Source organism: Euleptes europaea, chromosome 15 (genome assembly GCF_029931775.1).
Source record: "Euleptes europaea isolate rEulEur1 chromosome 15, rEulEur1.hap1, whole genome shotgun sequence".
Classification (NCBI taxonomy): Eukaryota; Metazoa; Chordata; class Lepidosauria; order Squamata; family Sphaerodactylidae; genus Euleptes; species Euleptes europaea.
In genome coordinates, this window is record NC_079326.1 from 13,071,105 (window position 1) to 13,093,556 (window position 22,452).

Here is a 22,452-nt window from a genome sequence, read left to right on the forward strand (position 1 = left end):
GTGCAGTTGAAGAGCCATTCTGTATGCCCTGATCCTCTGTAGAAGGGTCTTGACCCTACAACTAGTTGGGAAGCACCTCCTTTCAGGGAGAAAAATAATTCTGTCTCATTGCTCAGATCATGCTTCAGTTATCATCACATCCCAACTCTGGCTCCTCCCCTCCTGTATCCTGGTCCTTACCTTCAAAGGTTTCAATAGCCCCATCCAGTCTTTGTGTCCTTTCTCCCAACTGTACCCTTTTCTATCAGCATTGTTTCCTTCATGCTCTCACCTGCCCCAAGATCTCTAGCTCCCTTTAAAAAAAGAATTCTTCCTAACTTATGTCAGGAACTCCTTCCTGAATCTCTTAAGTGAAGCCAGCTCTTCTCTATGTCTTCCTTAAAATTGCAACTCAAAACCCATTATTGCCATGAAACCTTATCTGCTTAGTCCTCACTCCCAACTGCAAAAAAAATTAAGTTCGTATAATTTGCTTGTGTTCGTCGTCTGCTACGCTTGTGCCAGGCTTCACATTGTCAGAATTGAAATCGCAAGCTCCTCAGGGCAGGCGTGTGCTTTTTTTTTTTTTTTTGCTTATGTTGCCCTTTTAGAAATTGATGTATATTCATGGCATTGTATAAATATTAAGAAAGTAAACAGCTTTTATGAGCTGGGATACTTGCTGGATATTACTGATGTGAGCATTGGACCAATGTTTCTGCTGTCAACAATGACATTCAGAAAGGTCTGGAGAAAGGTGGGGTTGTTTGTAAAAGGAAAGGAACCCAAGATGAAATAAAAATGTGGATCTGTAAAAAAAAAAACACACACAGACACACACACACAAAGTGAAACAAATTGCATAGGAAAACTATTCCTCCAGTATTTAAAATGAAATTCTTATTTAATTGTTCATTATTGGCCGTTTGCACTCATTTGCAAAAAAGAAAAGAAAAAAGATCCTTTTGGGAAGCAGTCCACCATTGCAGACCACCAGAGCCAGCATGGTGTAGTGGTTAAGAGCAGTGGTTTGGAGCGGTGGAGTCTGATCTGGAGAACCAAGTTTGATTCCCCACTCCTCCACATGAGCAGCGTAGGCTAATCTGGTGAACTGGATTTGTTTCCCCACTCCCATACACGAAGCCAGCTGGGTGACCTTGAGCAAGTTACAGCTCTGTTAGAGCTCTCTCAGCCCCACCTACCCGCCGGAGGAGCTGCAAGTTTACTGCATCCAGCATAGCTTCTACAGCCTTAATGTCCAGGCGACCTGCATCCATCAGGACATCTTCATGGCCAAGTTCCTGGGCATCACACATAATGCCCAGATCTTTCCGTATCTGGCCTCAACTCCCTGTTGGCTGTATAGCCAGAGACCAAAGGATGGCTCCTGAGTCAGGAGCCTGAGTAGGTGGGTGGGGGTCCCCAGGGGCCCCAGCTCCTGATGGCTGTCCTTCCTCTCAGGCAGGTGACCGCAGATACCCCCTCCTCTTGTACCTGGTGACACCCTATCCTGGAGACGAGCTGCCAGATTATGCAACCCTCAACCAAGCCCACCACTCGACGCACACGGTCGTTGAGTGGGCATTTGGGGTGCTGAAGATGTGGTTCCATTGCCTCCACCGTCTGTGCCATGACCATCTGGCAATAGTGGGCCCTATAGGGGAAATGTTGTAGGGCTCCTGGGCTGAGTTGCAGGGTGACTAGCAGCAGGAGGAGGCAGTTGTGGGGGAGATGTCAGGGGAACATTGAACATGAGTGAGTACAGGAACACATGGCGCCAGGGCTGCCCTGCCACACAGCCCACTGGGCCACTTGGGGGACATGGGGCTGAAGGCAAAGTTGGTCCCTGTGATCCCCCTCTAGATGTCTGCCAACCCCCCAGGTGACAGAGCCCTCCATTCTTACAGCAGGCACACATACACCCAGTCTACCCACTGGCCCATCCCCCAGCTAGTGAGGTGAGGGGGCTGGTGTGAGGTTAACCTTGGAGGTGCTTCTGGACCCTTGCTATGTTTGGCACATGACCATGACAGGAGACCAGTGACACCGGCACAACCAACCACAGCCACCCAAGCATGAGCATCCCTGGGTCAGAGCCCTCCCTCTTGTATGTGTTATGGGGCCGCCCTAAAGGGGAGTCTTGGATGGGTGTGTAGGGCAGGAAGGGTCATGCAGTCAGAACCAAACTGACAGAGACATCGTTATGTTGCATCTCAGACTTTATTGAACTGCAAATCGTGGAAAGGTCTGATTACTCAAGTTGTCACCTCCCTGGGGAGACATACTGAGAGCCAGTGTAGTGGTTAAGAGCGGTGGTTTGGAGCAGTGGACTCTGATCTGGAGAACCGGGTTTGATTCCCCCACTCCTCCACATGAAACCAGCTGGGTGACCTTGGGCTAGTCACAGTTCTCTTAGAGCTCTCTCAGCCCCACCTACCTCACAGGGTGTTTGTTTGGGGAGGGGAAGGGAAGGTGATTGTAAGCCGGTTTGATTCTTCCTTAGGTGGTAGAGAAAGTTGGCATATAAAAACCAACTCTTCTTCTTCTACTACTGGTATGGTATGTGTCTAGGCAGTGATGGCAAACCTTTTAGAGACTGAGTGCCCAAACTGCAACCCAAAACCCACTTATTTATTGCCAAGTGCCAATACGGCAATTTAATCTGAATACTGAGGTTTTATTGGTTCTTGTAGGTTATCCGGGCTGTGTCTTGGAATTTTCTTTCCTGACGTTTCGCCAGCAACTGTGGCAGGCATCTTCAGAGTAGTAACACTGAAGGACAGTGTCTCTCAGTGTCAAGGGTGTAGGAAGAGTAATATATAGTCAGAAAGGGGTTGGGTTTGAGCTGAGTATTGTCCTGCAAAAGTATTGTCCTGTAAGTATCAAGATAATGTGCTAATGAGGGTATGGTATGTTAATATGGAACCATTGTATCCTGAAGTGATCTGTTAATGTGTGTAATCCAAAACTAATCTGTATGGCTATTGTTGAATGTTGTCTTTGTCTGGAGGTTTTTCAGGGCAGGAAGCCAAGCCTTATTCATTCTTAAACTCTCCTCTTTTCTGTTAAAGTTGTGCTGATGTTTATGAATTTATAAAGAGTTTAAGAATGAATAAGGCTTGGCTTCCTGCCCTGAAAAACCTCCAGACAAAGACAACATTCAACAATAGCCATACAGATTAGTTTTGGATTACACACATTAACAGATCACTTCAGGATACAATGGTTCCATATTAACATACCATACCCTCATTAGCACATTATCTTGATACTTACAGGACAATACTTTTGCAGGACAATACTCAGCTCAAACCCAACCCCTTTCTGACTATATATTACTCTTCCTACACCCTTGACACTGAGAGACACTGTCCTTCAGTGTTACTACTCTGAAGATGCCTGCCACAGTTGCTGGCGAAACGTCAGGAAAGAAAATTCCAAGACCACGGTTACACAGCCCGGATAACCTACAAGAACCAATGAACTCTGACCGTGAAAGCCTTCGACAATATACTGAGGTTTTAGTTTAGAAAAAACAACTCATACATTCACATATTTTGCATTAAAAGAAAAACACAATAACAGAGCTTTCAATGATACAAACAACTTTTTATTGAAAGGTAAAAGTTTGCATTTGGCATGCATCTCTCCAGGACTCGTCCTCTGCTCAGCCACCGGACATTATTGTACATAAGTAAACAATTATACTGTGCCTGAACCTCCTCAAGAAGTGCTTGAAACTGTTGACAATTCGGAGCACGAGCCATGATGTAATTCACCATTTTTGTGACATCTTTGAGGACATCGTCAAATTTTTTGAACAATTAATGTGATTTTTGCTGTTGTGTGTCTGCTGATAATTTGTCTACCCTTGGCTCATACTTTGTAAGTTTGAGAGCAACACATGCAGCACTCAGGTCATCTGTTAGCCTGTTTCTGGTGTCAGATTTTATATAATTCAAAGCTGAAAACAGCTGCTCACAAGCATAAGATGATCCAAACAAAGTACGGAAAGCAATCCCAAGTGCTTTCATTGACTTAAAATTATTTGGCAGAGAATTCCACACTTTAAGGATTTCATCTTCAAAACTAACTGTGCTGTCCTTTGGCATCCCCTCTATCTTCTCAAGTGTTTCACCCAGGTCATAGAATTTATTTTTCCAGATAGAGCTTTCTTGAAATTCTAGTAACTCCATTTCCAGATTTTCTAAATCTAACCAGTGTAGGCAGGAAAGATCAAGTTCTTCAAATTTGTCTTTATCTGGAGAAGTAAGAAAACACAGGGTTGTCTGCATCTTACGGAACTGTAAAAATCTGTTACTAAAATTCACCTTTGCAGCTGCTACAATGCTAGAAAATTCCTTGTAGATTTCCTGTTGGCTTGTAGGATTGTCTGCAAATGTTGTAGAATTTTCTAAATGCTTTTTTAGAGGGGCAGAGCCCCAGACAAACTGAAGATGGGTGGGGCCCTCGCAGCTCAGCTGAGAGGGGGGGCGTGGCAAGGTGCTCGGCCACAGCCTCCTGGTCCAAACTGAAGACGGGAGGGGCCCCCGACAAACAGCTGAGCTGCGGCTGCAGCTCAGCTGAGAGGGAGGGAGGTTGCCAGCTCATGCTTGGGGAGCATGGGCTTGGGGAGAAGGAGCACTGCCCTCAGTGCCCTCACCACGGCAACACAGCACAGCCCTAGGCAGACGCAAGGGGTCTGTGCGTGCCCACAGAGAGGGCTCGGTGTGCCGGCTGTGGCACGCGCGCCATAGGTTTGCCAACACGGGTCTAGGTGGAGCAGAGTCGCAGGTGGAACAGCTGGCTGTGTGCAACGCTCCCCTCAGGAGATGGGCTGGGACTGCAGACTGAGTAGAGTATTGTGTGCGTGGTCGGGGGGACAGGACTGGCCCTGCCCTGAGGTATCCCTGTTGAATCATCATCTGCAGGAAAGCAAAACAGAGACACCTGCAGCTATGGCAACTGGACACAAGTGCCATGCTGGGCTCAGCCATGGATGTAGCACCCTGACAGGGACCACAATCCCACCCCCATGGGGAGATGATTCACTTTGAACCCCCCTTGAGGCAGATGCTGGTGCCATCCAAAGTACACTCCCCTGTCCTGTGTTGAAGTGCTCAGCGACTGCTAACAATCCATCCATTGCAGCAACTGCAGCTGTTTCACAAGGTTGTAGCCCTTCAAGGGAATGAGTGCAAGGGCTGCCCAGCAAGGTGCTGCAAGGGGCAAGGTGGGGTAGCTTCCAGCCCCCCACAACCACCAATGAACCCTGTCCTCTCCTTTTTTTTTTTTTTACATAAATTTTATTGGGTTTTATACTACAAATTTTCCATTGCAATAAACAACATCTATAACAATATAAAATTTCAGTTCTGACTTAAAGTTGTTATAATATTAAAGAGAAAAAAAAATTGGAAAATTTATGACTTCCCCTTCACCTCTATCTGCCTCTTAATAAAAAGTTCATCCCGTCGTAATTAATCTAATCTTAATAATCTATCAATACCATTTAAAAGAAAAAAAAACCATAATCTGTTAGTAAATATAATTATACTTATTCATTATAGAAAAGACAAAAAAATCCTCTGGATCAGATTAGAAAATATTCTTCCATTCTTCCCAATTTTAACTCATATTCACAATAATGCATCCACGCCCCCCATTCCCCCAAAAACCGAGCATCATTTTCTTCATTTAGAATAGCTGTGAGTTTTGCCATTTCTGCCACTTCAAACATTTTAACAATCCAGTCTTTTTTCTCGGGAATTTCTGTCCCTTTCCATTTCGCTGCATAAAGCAGTCTCGCTGCTGTTGTGGCATAAATCAAAAAGGTTCTTTGTGTTGATAAGTCGTCTGAAATCATACTCAATAACATCATTTCTGGTGTTTTGGGTATATTTTTCTGTAATATTATTCTCAATTCATTGTAAATCATGTCCCAAAAATCTTTAGCTTTGTCACAGGTCCACCACATGTGATAAAAGGAACCAATTTCTTTGTTACATTTCCAACAAATAGGGGACATTGTTTTATAAATCTTTGCAATCTTCTTAGGTGTTAAATACCATCTATACATCATTTTATAAATATTTTCTCGCACTGACTGTGCTTTTATTCCTTTTAAGTCTTTAGACCATAGTCGTTCCCATTTATTTAAAGCAATATCATGTCCCACATTTTGAGCCCAGTCGATCATAGTTGGTTTAATCGTATCCTGCTCACAATATATTGTTAAAAGGAGATTATACATTTTGGAAATCAGTTTTGTATTATTGTCTAATAGAATCCTTTGAAAAGAGGATTTTTCTTTAGAAAAGCCTTTTTTAACATCTTGTACAAAAACTGATTTAATTTGGTAGTATTGGAGCCATTGTAAATCATCCTTAAGAAGTTGAAAGTCTTTTAGTGAGCATTTCTTTCCGTCCCAATTAATTAGGTCTTGATAAGTAATAAATTTGTCTGGTCTAAGTGGGCGCAATGTTAGCATTTCTTGAGGCGATATCCACATCGGTGTTTCCGGTTCCAAGATGTGTTTATATCTCATCCAAATACGGAGTAAAGAGGACCTGATTATATGATTACGAAATGTTGCTTGTAACTTAATTTTATCATACCACAAGTAGCCATGCCATCCGCTTAAGTTATTATAACCTTCCAAGTCTAGCAAACGTGTATTTGACAAATTCATCCAGTCTTTTAGCCATACTAAAGCTACCGCTTCAGCGTAAAGTTGAAAGTTAGGCAATGCTAAACCTCCTCTAGTTTTTAAATCCACCAAGTATTTATAAGCAGTCCTTGGTTTTTTCCCTTGCCAGATGAAGTTTGAAATGTCTTTCCTCCAAGTATCAAAATATTTAGTGTGTGATATTATTGGCAAATTTTGGAATAAGAAGAGCATCCTTGGTAAAACATTCATTTGAATCGTTGAAATACGTCCCATTAATGACAATTTTTTATTTGACCATATAATCATATCAGTTTTAATCTTACCCCATAACTTGAGGTAATTGTTGGTTATCAGATCTTTATTCTTTGCAGTAATCCAAATTCCCAGGTATTTAACTTTGTTGGCTTTCTCCCAACCAGTATATGATATAAATTCCTGTTGCTGTATTTCCGGTAGGTTTTTAAATATTATCTTTGTTTTTTCTTGATTCACTTTGAAGCCTGATATTTTCCCAAAATCGTCCAAAGTCTCCCGAAGTATATTCATTGACTGTGTTGGATTCTCCAAAATTAACAGGAGGTCATCCGCGAATGCTCTCAACTTAAATTCATGTTTTTTAATTCTTAACCCGCGGATGTCCTCCATACTTCTTAGTTTCACACATAGCGGTTCCAACACCAACAAAAATAAAAGTGGAGACAGGGGACATCCCTGTCTAGTCCCTTTCGTGATTTGGCAATTATCTGACATTGATTCATTAACCAAAATTTTAGCCTGTTGGGAGGTATAAATAGCCGATATACCTTTCTGAAAACGATCTCCAAAATTCAATTTATCCAAAATCTGTTTCAAAAAATTCCAAGAGACCATATCAAAGGCTTTTTCTGCATCCAAAAATACAAAAGCCGCAGTTTGTTGGATATTCTGGTCATAATATTCCAATGAGTCTAGTAAAATTCTTACATTGTCTTTTATTTGCCTTCCTGGTATGAAGCCTGCTTGGTCTTCGTGTATAAGATCCTTAATAAATTGTTTTATCCTACATGCCAAAACCGAAGCAAAAATTTTATAATCCACATTTAACAGCGATATAGGTCTATAATTAAATGTTTTTTCTGGATCCCTTCCTTCTTTGGGTATCAATGATATAAATGCATGTGACCAAGTCTCCGGGGATGTTCCCTCATCCAAAATTGCGTTATAAAGTAAACCAAAAAAACCAGCTAAATTGTCGCTGAATGTTCTATAAAATAGTGCAGTAATTCCATTTGGTCCAGGTGTTTTATCCGTTTTTTGTCTCAGTATTGCTTCTTGTATTTCTTCCCTTGTGACTGGAGCTTCAATACATTCTCTCTGGGTCATCGATAAAGCTTTCATCTGTATTGAATTTAAAAATTTATCTATTTTCTGCTTTGGAGTATTTTCTTTCTGATATAGCTTGGAGTAAAATGAAACAAATTCTTTTTGAATTTCTGAAGTTGAATAGACTGGTCCTTTAACAGTTTGGATTTTTGTTATAACCTTCTTTTGAAATGAGTCCTTCAATTGTGTTGCTAAGAATTTTCCAGGTTTATTTGCATATTCAAAATACTTTTGTTTAGCAAGTTTCAAGTTTTTATTCATTTCCTCCATTATTACCAAATTTAATTGGTGTTTAGATGCAGAAATCTGTATTTGAATTTCTCTTTTCTCCTCTTCCTGTGTTACCGTTACCAATTTCTGCTCCAAATTTTGTAAGTTCCAAAGTATATTGTTTGTAAATTGTAGTTGAGTCTTCTTCCAAGCCGAATGTTTCTGTATCATAAAACCTCTCAGAACAGCTTTAAATGCATCCCAAACTGTATTCAAAGAAGTTTCCCCATTAAGATTGATTTCAAAAAAGTCTTTCATTAAAACCTGTAATTCCTTATGTATCTTGTTGTCTTTTAGAAGTTTATCATTCATTCGCCATCTAAATGCTTGTTTATTGTTCCAATCAAAAGTAACAGGATTGTGATCAGAAAAAGTTCTGGGTAAGATATGGATTTTACGTAACTGAGTGAAAATTGATTTACTGGCCCATATCATATCAATTCTGGAGTGTGAATCATGTCTCGCTGAATAAAAAGTGTATTCTTTAGCAGTTGTATTCATTGTTCTCCAAATGTCTTGTAATTCTAATTCTGTAGCCATGGTGAAAAAAGTTTTAGGTAAGCATCCGTCATTGACGTCTTTTGCTTTTGATTTTTTATCCAGAGATGGGAGGGTAACTCCATTGAAATCGCCCATCAATAAGATTTGATCTTTTGTGTGTTGGGCAATCAAGTCGTGTAGTTTTTCGTAGAAGGATTTTTTCCCTTCATTGGGTGCATAAATTCCAACCACTATTGTCCTTTGTCCCAATATTTTAATTCTGATAATTACAATTCTTCCTTCATTATCTTTATATAATAATTCTGGACAAAGACTAGGATGGGCATAAATTACCACTCCCTTTGTTTTAGTTTGAGCTGAGGCAATAAATGTCCAAGCACCTGTTTCTCCAAGTATTTTTTATGCTTTGAAGCTATATGAGTCTCTTGTAGACAAATTAGGGAGTATTTATATTTCTGTAGATATTTAAAAATTCTAGCCCTTTTAGTTTTCTCATTCAGTCCATTTACATTCCACGAAATTGCTTTTGCCATAATGTAGTATTTTTAGCAATGTAAAAAGTCTATAGTTTGGTACCTCCTTCTGCACCCTGTGCCTCTTCTTCTTCCTCTTCTTCTTCCTCCTTCTCTCCAGGTAATTCTTTAAGGTCCATTTTATATTTTCTCAGAAATTTTCCCACATCTGCTTGAGATAGAATTGTCGTTTTCACTTCCTTATAGGTGAAAGCCAAACCTTGTGGCATGATCCAACGATATTTGATACCATTAGCTTTCAATGTAGACACAAAATCTTTGTAATTATTCCTCTGTGAAAGTAAATGCCTTGGAATATCCTTCAGTAATATAAGAGAGGAATCTCCTGCTGACACTGGATTTTCATAATGAATCTTCATAATCTTATCTTTAACTCTTGTGTCATAAAACACTATCATCAAATCTCTTGGCTTAGATCTTCTCATTCTAGCAGGTAATGGTATCCTATATATTCTGTTGATGGCTTGTTTTAATTCTTGTTCATCTATCTGAAATAAGTAGGCCAAATTTGGTATTGCAGTTTCTTTGTTGTCTCCCATCATATCTGGAAAATTGCGTATACGAAGATTAGTCTCTCTCACTCTCATCTCCATCATCGCCATTTGATTTTTTGCCGCCATCTGATCAGTTTGTATTGTTTCAATCTGTTTTTCTTGGCTTGTTAATTTTTTCTTTGTATCCTTATGCTCATCCATCACTTTCTTAATTGATGCATCCATTGCTTGCATATCTGTCTTCATAACAGTCATTTGAGTTTTTACTTCTTTCAAGTCTCCTGTAACCACATCCAGCTTCTGATTAATAGCTTGGGATGCTTGACCAAGATTTGTCATCATAGAAGTCAACTGTGCCATCTGTGTAGACATCTGTTCAAACTGTTTATTTGTTACATCTGTTTGTTTAGTTAGCATGTCCTGTAATTTCTTTTCCATGGTTGAGGTTTGTAATGATTCCCTTAGTTTAATATAGGCAGGGCTGTGTAGTGAGCCAGAGCGGGGTCGAGTTCCCGACATTTACATTCAAAAGAAGCCGGTAAAATACATGTCCACAGACAGGGCCTTTAAGGTACTAATTAAAAGATAATAGTTCAAACATCAGCATTATAATTTTTTCGGGTTGAAAAGAGTCGAAATTAGCTTTAAAATTGCGTTTTAAAGTTTTGAAATACCAGTGAGTTTTTTCGGCCGCTCTAGATCGGGCTGAACAGGAAGTATACCGGAAGTTGCTAGTGCCGGGGACCTTCTACCGCCTCTTCTCGATGGTTATTCCTTCAGGAATGATTTCGAAGTAACTCGAGTGCGACGCGTATTCAGTCCTACGACTACTTCCTGTTGTTTTAGTTCGGATGATAGAGAGGGTGTTATAGAGAATCTTCCGTTCCAGGCACTCCCTTACTACAAACGTGGCAGGAAATTCTTTTCGCCGGAAAATCAGGAAGAAAAGTCACCCTCCCCTTCCCTCAGACCTTCTCATTGGTGATAGTTCTTGTCAATCTAAAAGGTATCCTTCCGATTCTTTGTTATGGTTTAGGCTGATCGATTTGATAAGGCTCCTGTCGTTAATCCCGATGGCTAACTCAGATCAAACTTTTTCAGTTCGGATTAAGGAGGAGTGGGGGTCCCAGAAATATTCTTATCAGCCCCCCGTTTATTCAAATTTCCAGTAAGTAGACGAAGAGTTCTTTTGTACTCACTTGGGTGTCTAGAGGTGAGGTTCTTTTCTTTATGTAGTCCTTATGTTGGTATTAAGGTGGTGGAGGGTGGAGCTTGATGCCAGAGTTGCGTTTTGGCGGTTTCCTTCCCTAGTGCCCTCGCAGGACCGGCGTCCAGGACTCCGAGGGGCTTAAAAAAGCCCCCTCAGAGTACCTAGGAGGTCAAACCGCGTTTGCGGGCTGCAGGGAATTCCTGCTTTCCAACCCACTAGCAAGGGTCGGATTGGGGTATCTATGTACCCCAAAAATAACGCAAACTTGGATTTCTCCCAGGACAGCCTGGGGAAATGGAGTGCTCTCCCCAGCAGCACCACCAGAAGTGAACCCTGTCCTCTCCTGAGAGGGAGGTCCAGGCAAGAAAATGAGGTAACAGCCCAATGTGGGGCTAAAAACACTCCCCCCACCCAGCAGTTTGCGCAGGAAACTTTCCTGAGATTTTTTCCCATTGCATGATGGGGCAATGGAACCAGGAAGCCAGGGCTCGTGCTGCCCATGCATGAACATAATGCTGGGAAGGATTGTGGGAGCCTCACGCGAGGGGAACGGAGAAGGAGGTGTGGGTTCCGGCCCTTACTTACATGTCACTGCATGGTCGCCCCTATGTGTCTAATCCTCTGGATGGGGTACCTGTTAGGGTTTTGCAATGAGACATTTTAGCCACACATTATGGCAGACGTTTTTAAAAAATCTTATTTATTTTATTTATACTTACTGGGATCAGGATGGGTAGCAACAATTTAAAATACACCAAATAAATACATAGCTTAAAAACTAAAATTAAAACAGTACGATATTGATGGCACTAAAAAGGCAGTAGTGTGCAAGTTCTGATAGTACTCCCAGCCTAATTAAAGCTACAAATTCAGACTCCAAGACAACATATGACTGGCTAACCAGGCTGGTATGGTGGCCAAAAGACCAGATGATCAAATAGCACATGGTAGCGCATAGTGTGTGTGTGTGGGCCCCCGCAAGGTCCAAGCCAGTTGATGGATTTCCTGTATAGCATCGCTACTCTCAACTATCTTCAGAAATATTTGCCACTATTTCACACAGCAAAACCATTACATAGAAAACATGTGTCCTGTGAAAGATCTAGGTGTTTGGTTAAAATACCAGTGGCCCCCTTGGAAGAATGTATGTGAATGGGGGAAGCTACAATCACCTGTTTCATTGGAGCATACCACAGAATAACCCCACTGATGTGAAGAATCAGCTTGAATCCAAAATATCCTCTTGTAGATGATGATGAACTGCTGGGGGAGGGGGGAAATAGGAGGGAGATTTCACGATGGTCAAAATGTTTTGATTTTAAGGTGGTTACATGTTGAAATTATTTGTTATATCCCCTTCCTATAAAACTTCTTTTTAATTAAATATATTAATTATATGTTAACATTAATCTATTTGGTTGTGTTTGAAGCCAAGAATCCAAGACATATAAATTAATTTATTGAAAATGAAAATAGAGCAGAAAGTAAGGTTGGGTACCAATTTCAAAGTCAAAGTCTATAACCTTACAAGTAAGTCACTGAACACAGAAATACTACAGTTTACTTGGAGAAGTAACACAAAGGAAAACACATTGATACGTTATACAGATTTGATTCATGAATTTGAAATTATTTTAGTTTCTCCTAAAGTGTTGCTGTTGGAATCTGGAATTGTTCTGATTGTATCAAAGAGATTACTTTGTTCTTGTAGAATCAATTCAGAGGTTCTTGGTTCACTTAAAAATAATAGCATGTCCAACTGAAGGTCCTCCAATGAAATTGCCTTTTTGTTAGGGGGGCAGTAATTTATGTTGATTCCCGAGTCTCACTTGGGTACCCAGTGCTGTTCCTGAGGGTCCACTGATCCCTAGGAACAAAATTGGGGGTGGGGGGGACTTAGTGGGCTGCAGCAGGAGTGAGAAAGGCCCATTGATGGTTGAATACATGCCATTGTTTTTATTTAATTTGTACGAGACATATATTTTTCAGACTGTGAAATCTCCAAGAAACTTGGGAATGTTGGGTGAACAAGATGGAGTTTCACTTGGCATTAGGAACAATGGGGAGGGGAGAAGTTTAATCTAATAGCATCTAATTGTGATCTATCTAATAGCAGGTCAGGCTGCTGTTAAAAGGATGCCCAAGATAAAAGCAGACAACCCAAAACCACAGCTCCTAATTAGGCCTTAGGGGGCCATTTAACTATGATTAGTGGTCCCTTAGGAAGGGTCGTTGATGGTCAGACATAAGACCAAATCATATTGATGCTGATGATGAGTGGGAGTTTGCTCATGAGAGAGGGAAGAGAGAGTACTCAAGCCCAATCCCCAAACCATGGTTAGCCATTAATGTCTACATCCAGCCTTCTTTAGCAGCAGAGAATCTCTTAGCCAAACCGGAAATGAAATAATATCTGCTGGGTTTCTGTCTTCCTTCACAGGCTAAAGTGAATCACAGAAAAGTGAGTAGATGGTGGAGTCACTGGCCATGTTTTCTTCTGCATATGTTTCAACAATATCCATAATGCGAAGCAGATAGTATTTACAGTGCAGCCACTTCTTGTGTAATTTCCAGATGCCAACAAAGAGATCCACCTGTTTCCAGTCTGAAAGATCCCTTAAAGGCTTTCCCTTAACTAGCTTGATCAGGGTTAATGAGACTATATATGTTGACTGATTAAGCTCAGCTGGTTTCTCTTATGGCCATTAAAATCAGAGAGGGGTCAAACTTTCACCTACCTGGATTCTGTTCTTTCAGAAACATTCTAAAAACCAGACTGGAATTCATTCCCATGCAAGCTGCTAGAGGTTTCCAGAGTAGCCCCAGAGTCACAGACAAGTCCTGTATATCTCCAGAAATCCAGTCAGCCAACATGCTTTTTTAATTATCTGCTGTGACTTTTTTATTGTAAGTGCAGCAAGACAAGTTAAATTATAAACGAGTAGGTGTAATTAATAGCTTTTGTAGAGAAGGGAGCTGTAGTATTGGTGTGCCCTTCATCAGCTTGGGGTTGCAAGGTTTCCCACTGATCCTGCTAGTGTGCCTTTTAAGATCAGCCTGAATTACAACATTAATTTATTAGGGGGTGGGAATTAACCTGATTTAATAATAACAATATTTTTAAAAAATGTAAAATAAAATGATATTATTATTCTATAACATTTATATCTAACCTTTCTGCCTTGAAAGGCCCAAGGCAGTTATCAGTTCAAAATTAACAATGTACATTTCAAAACCAATAAAAATTGTACCAGTGTCCAGAGTCCTGGATGTCTGTATAAGTTCTAACCAGAATTCAGTGAAGAATGTTTTAGGAGCTGAGCTGAGCAATGATTGAATAAGGGATACTTTGCTGGCAGAAGATCATAGCCAAGAAATTATAGCTGAGCGACGATTTTTTTCAATGTACTGCAAATCTTTTTCACTTGCCCTAATACCCATTGGAACATGTGTTTGTTTCCCTTAAAAGCAATAAAAATCCTAATTTTAGAAATCTGTTTAAGAAAACAAATGGAAAATGACAGCATTTTGTTTTCTTAATAGATGTAACTAATAGACATAATGTTTTGTTTGATTATTTTTACTTTTCTTGCAGCACCAGTTTGCATTCTGCTAATCCAGGTTACTTGAAATGTGGATGCTTAAACTAGGTTGTGTACTTAAAACGTATCTAATTTCCCTGTGGTGCTTTGACCAGAGCTCCTGTGTCTAATCAAGAAAGATCCCTAAGGAAAATCATTTTGGGTTTGTATTCAAATGTCCTGTTTGTGAAGGACTGTGTTCAGATGGCCAAATAGTCGCTAGAGTGTGTAGTTGCTTTGTTGGACATCAACGCCAAATAAAAAATCCCATGTAAATGGCCTTGATGTACACCTGGATAATAGGAGTTCTGTTGTCAGATGTCTGAGCCTCATTTTTCTGCTTCTTTCCACTTCGCACTTGTTTCTGGCTCCTACATGGCCTCTCTTGTTTTATGGAGTCAGTTTCCATGCCAGTGTGGGGTAAGGGTTAGACTGTTGGACTAGCACTGGGGAGGTCTACATTCAAATCCCAGTTCACCACGAAACTCTCTGGGTGACCTTTCATCAGTGGCATCATCTCTTCCTCTCTAGCGTTGCTTACAGGATGAGGGGAGAACCACATATTCCACCCTGAGCTCTGTGGAGGAAAGGTGGGTTGCAATTGCAAATGGCATATGAAAAAGCATAACATAACAGGTACAATTTGCTGGATCATCAGCTTAGGAGTGGCTTGAGGCAAAATAGATATGGTCCCCCCCCCCCACAGCTAACGTGTTGAAACAGTTGAAAGAACAAAAAGTCTCATTTAAGACTTACTGCTAGGCTGAGGTTTGAACACAGAGCTCTGATAGCTTTGGCTTTGATAAACTATACCCACAAACAGAAAATTAATCTTAAATAAGTACCTCTATTATCCAGGATAACTAGAACTAGAGATTGTGCTTTAAGGTTTCCATGGATATTGGTGATGCAAAGGTTGATTCAGTCCTCATTAGCAAGGTACAAATTGCTAGGGATTAAACATCAATTATTTCTGAACAATTGTGCTTGCCTGGAGCGCAAGTTCAGTTGTTCAGTCCAAGCCACAAGTGTGAATGTAACCTATAATTCAACTTCACATGAATGACTGTGCATTATAGAAATAAGTGCATTATAAGAAATAAGAATCTTTTTGTAAGATTTTTCCTCTAAAAGCAGTATGTTTTAAGACTTTGAGACTGTTTATAAAGCAAAAGAAAACTCCAAAAATTCCTGTCATTGGGAGTGTATGCCATATAACATGTTTCAGGAATTATGTATAAGATTTTATTCTTGTATTTGTGTGTGTGTGTGTGTGAGAGAGAGAGAGTCTGAATAACCTGTTATATGATTCAAAACTTAAGTACATTTTTTCATGCTAAGAAGGATCTCAGCTCAACTGATTTTATTAGCTCTAGCTCATAGATGCGAACTGTGGCATGGTTAGGGTTATCACTCTTATGGTCTCCTGGGATCACAGCTGATTTCCAGAGTACAGAGATCAGGTCTCCTAGAGGAAGTGGCAGCTTCAGAGGGCAGATTAGGGTTGCCAGCTCTCCCTCTATGGTAAACCTCCCTCCAGCAATTCCCACTGCCCGCCACTAGTCTGTTGGCTGGTGGGGGGGAAATAAATTTAAAAATCACATTTGGCACAACATCATTATATCACTTGTGGGGGAAACCCAGAAGTTATGGCATGCCTCTCTAGGAATTGCCAGAGACTCTATGGTAATCATAGAGTTTCTAGCGATTCCTAGTGAGGCATGAAGCCAACTCCATGTGTCCCCTGGAAGTGTTGCTGATGGCATCCCCACGTCCCTGTCTTCTCAAGACTCCTACCAGCCAGGGCAGACTCAATCCAATGTAGAAAAGAAGACAAAATACCCCAAATATTGAAATGATCAAATATTATTATATAATGCTTACACATTCACATCTGTATGTAAAGTAATGAAAATCACATATATTGTTCAGGCATCACAATGTTAAACAGTGGTTACAAAAGATGTTTTAAATACAGACCCTGCAATTACACAAAATAATAATATAACTGGTGTCAAAATGTCAAAACAGTTTAAGAGCTGCAACCTTGTTCCAATTAGCTGTATCTGAGGCAGGCAATGGCAACCAACCTTTAAACGTCTCTTGCCTTGAAAACCCCTATGGGGTCGCCATAAGTCAGCTGTGATTTGATGTGGGATGGGGGGGGGGGAGAAGCCCAAGTCATCTTTTTGCCAGAAATAGTGTTCGTAGCTACACAGGGATCATGTAGCCCATGTGTTGATGACACAATCCAAATCAGGTTTAGCTTGCTGCCGTGAAGGAGCAAACACTTTTAACCTTTAGCCTTAACACTTTTTGCAGGGGGACAAGTGTTCATGAGAAGTTCTTTCCACTTTGGCTGAACCTTAATTTTGTTTGCTACAGCTGCTTGCATTAACAGTTTAAGTAAAACATGTCTGGTATAACTGGATGGAGCCTGGAGGAAATCCAGGGCAGATCTCAGTGATTTCTGGTGGCTTGAAGGGTGGGAGGCACAGAAAAGCTTTTTGTTCACCAAAGCTGTAAATCTGTTGTACGTTTTTTACAAGTACCTTACCCCCAAGAACATATTTGGCCTCCGCTGATCAACCTAACACTACTACAGTCTTAATAGTGGTTTGCAGGAACTATTAAAATGTATAAAATGCAACACTGATGGTGAATTCCTAAGCAGAGTTACACCGTGTTTCACAGTACAATGGACTTAAAGGGGTGTAATTGGTTAATGATTGCACTGTGGAACAGGTAAGTTTAGTAAAGGTTGCTAACACTCATATATGCAGCACATTGTTTGGAGAAAACATTTTTCTCATGGTTTTACAGGTATTTCTAAAACATTAGTACAAGTGGGGGACAGTTCCTACATTATCACCCATGTATGCTTGCTATATATCTATGTAAATAGTGTGAAGTGTGGAAGGGAAGGTGGAAAGGTATAGCCTACCGTAATCCTGTCAGGTCTGGGAAGCTAACTAAGCATGGTTGCTACTTGGTTGGGAGACCACCAAGGAAGTCTCTGCAGAGGAACGCAATGGCAAACTACCTCTGCATCCCAGTTACCTTGAAAGCCCCATCCTGGGGTCACCTTGGGTCAGTTGTGACTCGATGGCACTTAAGTAGTGTGACATGACAGCAAGCCTTTATGAGAAATCTCAGTAGTTTTAAATTGGTCACTTTGGCTCACACACATAATATGTTTCCTTCTCTTATCTGCAGGTGGCCGTGATAAACGAGGAGGACCCATCCTAACATTTCCAGCACGAAGCAATCATGACAGAATAAGACAAGAAGACCTTCGAAAACTCGTGACTTACTTGGCTAGTGTGCCGAGGTAAAACTTCAGAAAGGAAATATTTCTGGGGAGGATGTGTTTTTGGAAAGCTGCTTACTTCCAGTTATGGGCCTTTGATTCTCTTTTTTCACATACTAGAAGGAAAACCAGCAATTCTTCCTTTCTCCTTTCATGTATACCCCAATCATAATGTTACCTAGCCAAATGGGGGAAAGTACATCAGAACAGAGATTGCCTTACTTGAGCAAGCTGGAGGGTTAGTTTAGATTATATGGCATGCATGCCAACAGTACCTAAGAGCGCCCACTGTTCATTCTTTGATCCTGATCATGAGGGATTAAAAAGGAGGGTGAGGGGGGCATTTTCACTTGCAGGCATTTTCACAAACAGCATTCAAAGTGATTTTTGCACATGCTGCATCTGTAGAATGAATGTAGAAAACTGTACCGGCAGACTGGATTTTAATTTGACTTTTTACAACTTTCTAATCCTGAAAGCAAGGTGAATTAACACTCCTCTGATAGAGGAATAATTCATTACAATAGGAACACAAATCAGTGTTTGCGGCATGGCAGACTTGATGTTCAGCCACTCAGCCATATCCTTCATGACTCTGTCACTTCCTACTATAATATCTGTTTCTCCTCATGAAAGTATAGCCTCTCACTTTTAATAGATCAATGGGAAGTGGTCACCAGATTTCCTTTAGTGGTTATGACTTGGAAATGATTAGAGGAAACCTCTGTTTTATCACTTCCAAAATACACTGCTAATAGCATACCACATAGTAGGTTTAGAACACAGATCTGAAGAAGTAACGCATGAAAGCTCATACCCTGCCAAAAATTTTGTTAGTCTTTAAGGTGCTACTGGACTCTTGCTCTTTTCTACTACATTAGTGTGTGTGTGCGTGTGTGTGCTGGCACATATATATAAAAGTGTATGTAATTTTTTGTTTTTGGGATAAGCTTCTTGCTAGTTTTGGGATCTCCCCAAAGGTAAAAGAGTGTCTTTGTGTTTTCTATGGATTTGCTTATACAAAACAAAAATTTGCATCATAGTTAGTTTTGAGTTTGTCATTAAATAGTTTGTATGAGCCTCCTTGGGAACCTTGGTGCTAGGAATGCTATAAAAAGAGGACTTGGCTATATAAAAAAAGAGGACTTTGGAAAACAGTTTGGTCTATGGTAGACTTAGAGTGTGTGTGGTGGTGTTGGGAAGAACTTCCTCTGTCTCTTTTTCCTGTCCCAGTGCTGATATTGATAACCAGGACACAAGCATTATTTGCCAGATGGGAGTGGCGCAGTTAGGGCAAAGAGTGCTAGCGAGCCAAGACCAGCCGGGCTATGGACTGGTACATGTGTCCAGAGGCCAGTAGCCGGGGGATCCCACTGTGCAGAGTAGAAGCTTGATGGAGACCAAAAGCAATAAGGAGCAAGTTATTAACAGTGAAACAGGAAAATAGAATCGGACACTGGGTCAGGCAGAGCAAATGCAAGAAACTGGACAGATAGCACAAAAATGTAGTAGTTCAAGTGTGCACTGAATAGTAGTTAGGATTCAGTGAACAATGTCTAATTGCAGTCATCATAAAATGGGATAGGGAAGCAGAACAGATCCATCTGTTGTATCTTGACATGGGCCAAGTAGGAGCCAACCAGGGAAAGACCCTTATACTCCCAAGAAACTCCATCCCTGATGTTCTCTCTGCCCTTCCTCCTCTGTATGCTCTGGCTTCTTTTGTTTCATAGAAGATAGATGAGGATATAGTCACTAGGAAAGCTTTGCATCTCAGCAGGGATTTAAGGGCCCTCCCTTGTTGGGATATATTACTTATAGATCATATTCATAAAGGAAGAACAGCTTGCATGACCTCTGCTGCTCAGAGGTTAAACCAGATGAGTGGGGTTTTGTGTGTGTGTGCAGTATTCATGAACAGGCCTCATATTGCATAAAAGTAAACCCCAACTCAATCAAGGCAGAACTGATATTTAAAAGCTGAGAGATGCTTCTGAAATGACATTCTTAGGGTATAATGAGATGGGTGATTGCCCCTGGGCCCATGCTTTGGGAAGCCCCTGACTTCTCTGAAGAAGTAATTGATCAATGGGGTCCACTAGCCAAGTCGTCTGCTAGTAGCTTGTGGTAGAAGCTTATTGTGCACTCTTTCAGCTACAAGCCACACAAAGACTACTGCCCAGTTGATTGCTGGGGTCTTCAGGTGGCTTGAATGTGCACAATGCAGAAGTCACCAACGATCATCTGGGTGACAGGTTCTCTGTGGCACCTTACCAGGCAGTAATGTCTTCGAGCTGAAATTGTGCTACTCATGTTTTAAGCTCCAAGTTACCTGAAGGTAACAATGTGGAGGAGACATCTTGGAGCTGAAAGCACATCATGCATACTTTCAATATCAAGCCACCACTGTCAATCACAGGCACTGCCACATAAGCATGTATCACACACTTTCAGCCCCCAAACCTAACCCCATCTGGCCAACAGGGCTCACATGTCTTGTAAGACTCAGAAGTCTCATGAGGCTGAGAGTTAGGAAGAGCTTGTCATGGGTCCCATATCCACCTAGGGATGCTCTTGCATACACAGATTTAATTTGCCTATAGTTGTTTTTCTTATCTGTAGTTGGTTTCATGACTTTTTAAATTTGTGAACTTGTAAATAATATCCATTTTGGGTTCTAGCTATCCAGTTTTATTTGTGATTGTACTGTGCAGGGGGTTAGGAATGTGCTGTTCTTTGAGAGGGCAGTGGTTCAAACTTTCCTGAATAAATGTCAACTCATCATCAATCTTCTGTCAAGTATGGCAGTAAAGCTGCCCCTTTAGATCCGGTTTTGTATGGGTTTCTGGTTTAGAAATTTGATGCCTAATACTTGCTACATAAATCGTTGTGGTGAACACTTGTCCCACTCCAAACCATTTAACAAACCTTTTCCCTCTGCATGTGCGTGCGTGTGTGTAATGGGTATCTGTGCTGTAATTTCACATATAGTATACAGGTAAATAAATCTGAGGATAGTTAGATGCTTGCTTTGATTAGCACAGTACTTGATCTCGATAAATTCACAAACTTTTCTGTTGTTCTTGCTATCTCAGTAGCACTGGAGTCACTGCCTGGATTATTTGCTTTAAATTTTGAGGTGGAGAGAGAGGAAGGAATTATTCATTTCTGTTCTATCAGCTTATTAGAGATTTTTTCCCGTCTGTTTGTATGAAGCTTCAGGTTATAATTTATGGCGTAATTTTGGGCAGCCTGATTACTGATTAATTGATTCAGCTTTTGTGTTTGAAAATTCTGACCCCAGTAATATTTTGGTAAATGTATAAAATTTATTATTTTTATTTTTCCTTGCTTTTAGAGGAGATATAAATGTTATTTGGGATTTAGTTTGGTTAGGAAATTTTAAATAGTGAGGCCTCAAATGTTTATTTTTATGAAGATTTTGAAACTTGCAGCAGTCATGAATATCTTCTCTAATAATGGAAGGCTATTTGCTTGGTTGGATTCCTTAGTATTTACTGTATGATTCATGAGTTACCTAAAAAGAAATTACTGAACAAACTAGTGTTACAAAATTTATTAAAACATTCTTATTTCAAGAGGGTCCAAAACAGCTCTCAGGGAGCAAACCTAAACAGTTTTACTTAGAAGTAAGGCTCATAGGATTCATTGGAGCTAGTAATGGGCAAGTGTCCGTTAGGACTGCAGAGTTCAGTCAACTTTATATTCTATCCCTCTTTTGTATTACTGTTTGTTCTCTCTCATACAATATGGTGCATGCTTGAATTAGACCTAACCTTCCCATCTGGGCCTCCCAGGCTAGGTTCACCTTATCTATAAGGCAGAGCAGCATGGTTGCCAACTCCGTTTGGGAAAATTTGGAGATTTGGGGTGGAGCTTTAATGGAGGATGAAATTTTGGGAGAAGAGGGAGCTCTAAGGTTGCCAAGTGCCAGGTGGTGGCGGGCAAACCCTAGCCAATCCACCTAGCTGCCCACCCACCAGGTGAGGGTCGGCGGGCAACGTGTGCACGCATGCCTGCCCATTGTGCCACATCACTTCCAGTTTACAACCAGAAGCACTGCGTCGCAAGGAGCCATTTACCACTCAAACTCCCAGTTTCAGTGGTAAAAGGCCCCTTGCGATGCATTTTACACCCAGAAGTGCTGCATCGCAAGGGGCCTTTTACCATTCAAACTCCCAGTTTGAATGGTAAAGACCCCTTGTGATACATCACTTTCGGGTGTAAACTGGAAGTGCTGCAATCGCGTCGGTGTGGCCGTGTGCACAATTTCACCTTACCGCCACCCCAAAAACCTCTCGCCGGAGGAGAGGGGGGACCTGGTAAACCTAGGGAGCTCAGTGGGGATGTTATGCTACACACTCCCCCCTCCAAAGCTGCGATTGTCTCCCTTTCTGTAGTCTGGAAATCAGTTGTAATTCTAGGAGAAATCCAGGCCCTACCTGGAGGTTGGCAGCTCCACAGGGGAGGCCTCTGCAAGCAGAGCAAAGTTACCTGAAAAGAGATGACAATTGTGTCTAA

General features: G+C 41.0%; 1 protein-coding gene across 5 annotated transcripts in view; it reads left to right on the plus strand.

Moving 5' to 3' along the window:
• Positions 1–17,830: 17,830 nt before the first annotated feature.
• The window catches only part of KALRN (kalirin RhoGEF kinase), a 381,465-nt gene continuing 376,843 nt past the window's right edge, over positions 17,831–22,452 (plus strand). For all 5 annotated transcript variants that reach the window (XM_056861631.1, XM_056861626.1, XM_056861625.1 and 2 more), the window contains exon 1: positions 17,831–17,931. The gene's annotated coding sequence lies outside the window, so the exon portion shown is untranslated. The remainder of the gene's footprint in view (positions 17,932–22,452) is intronic.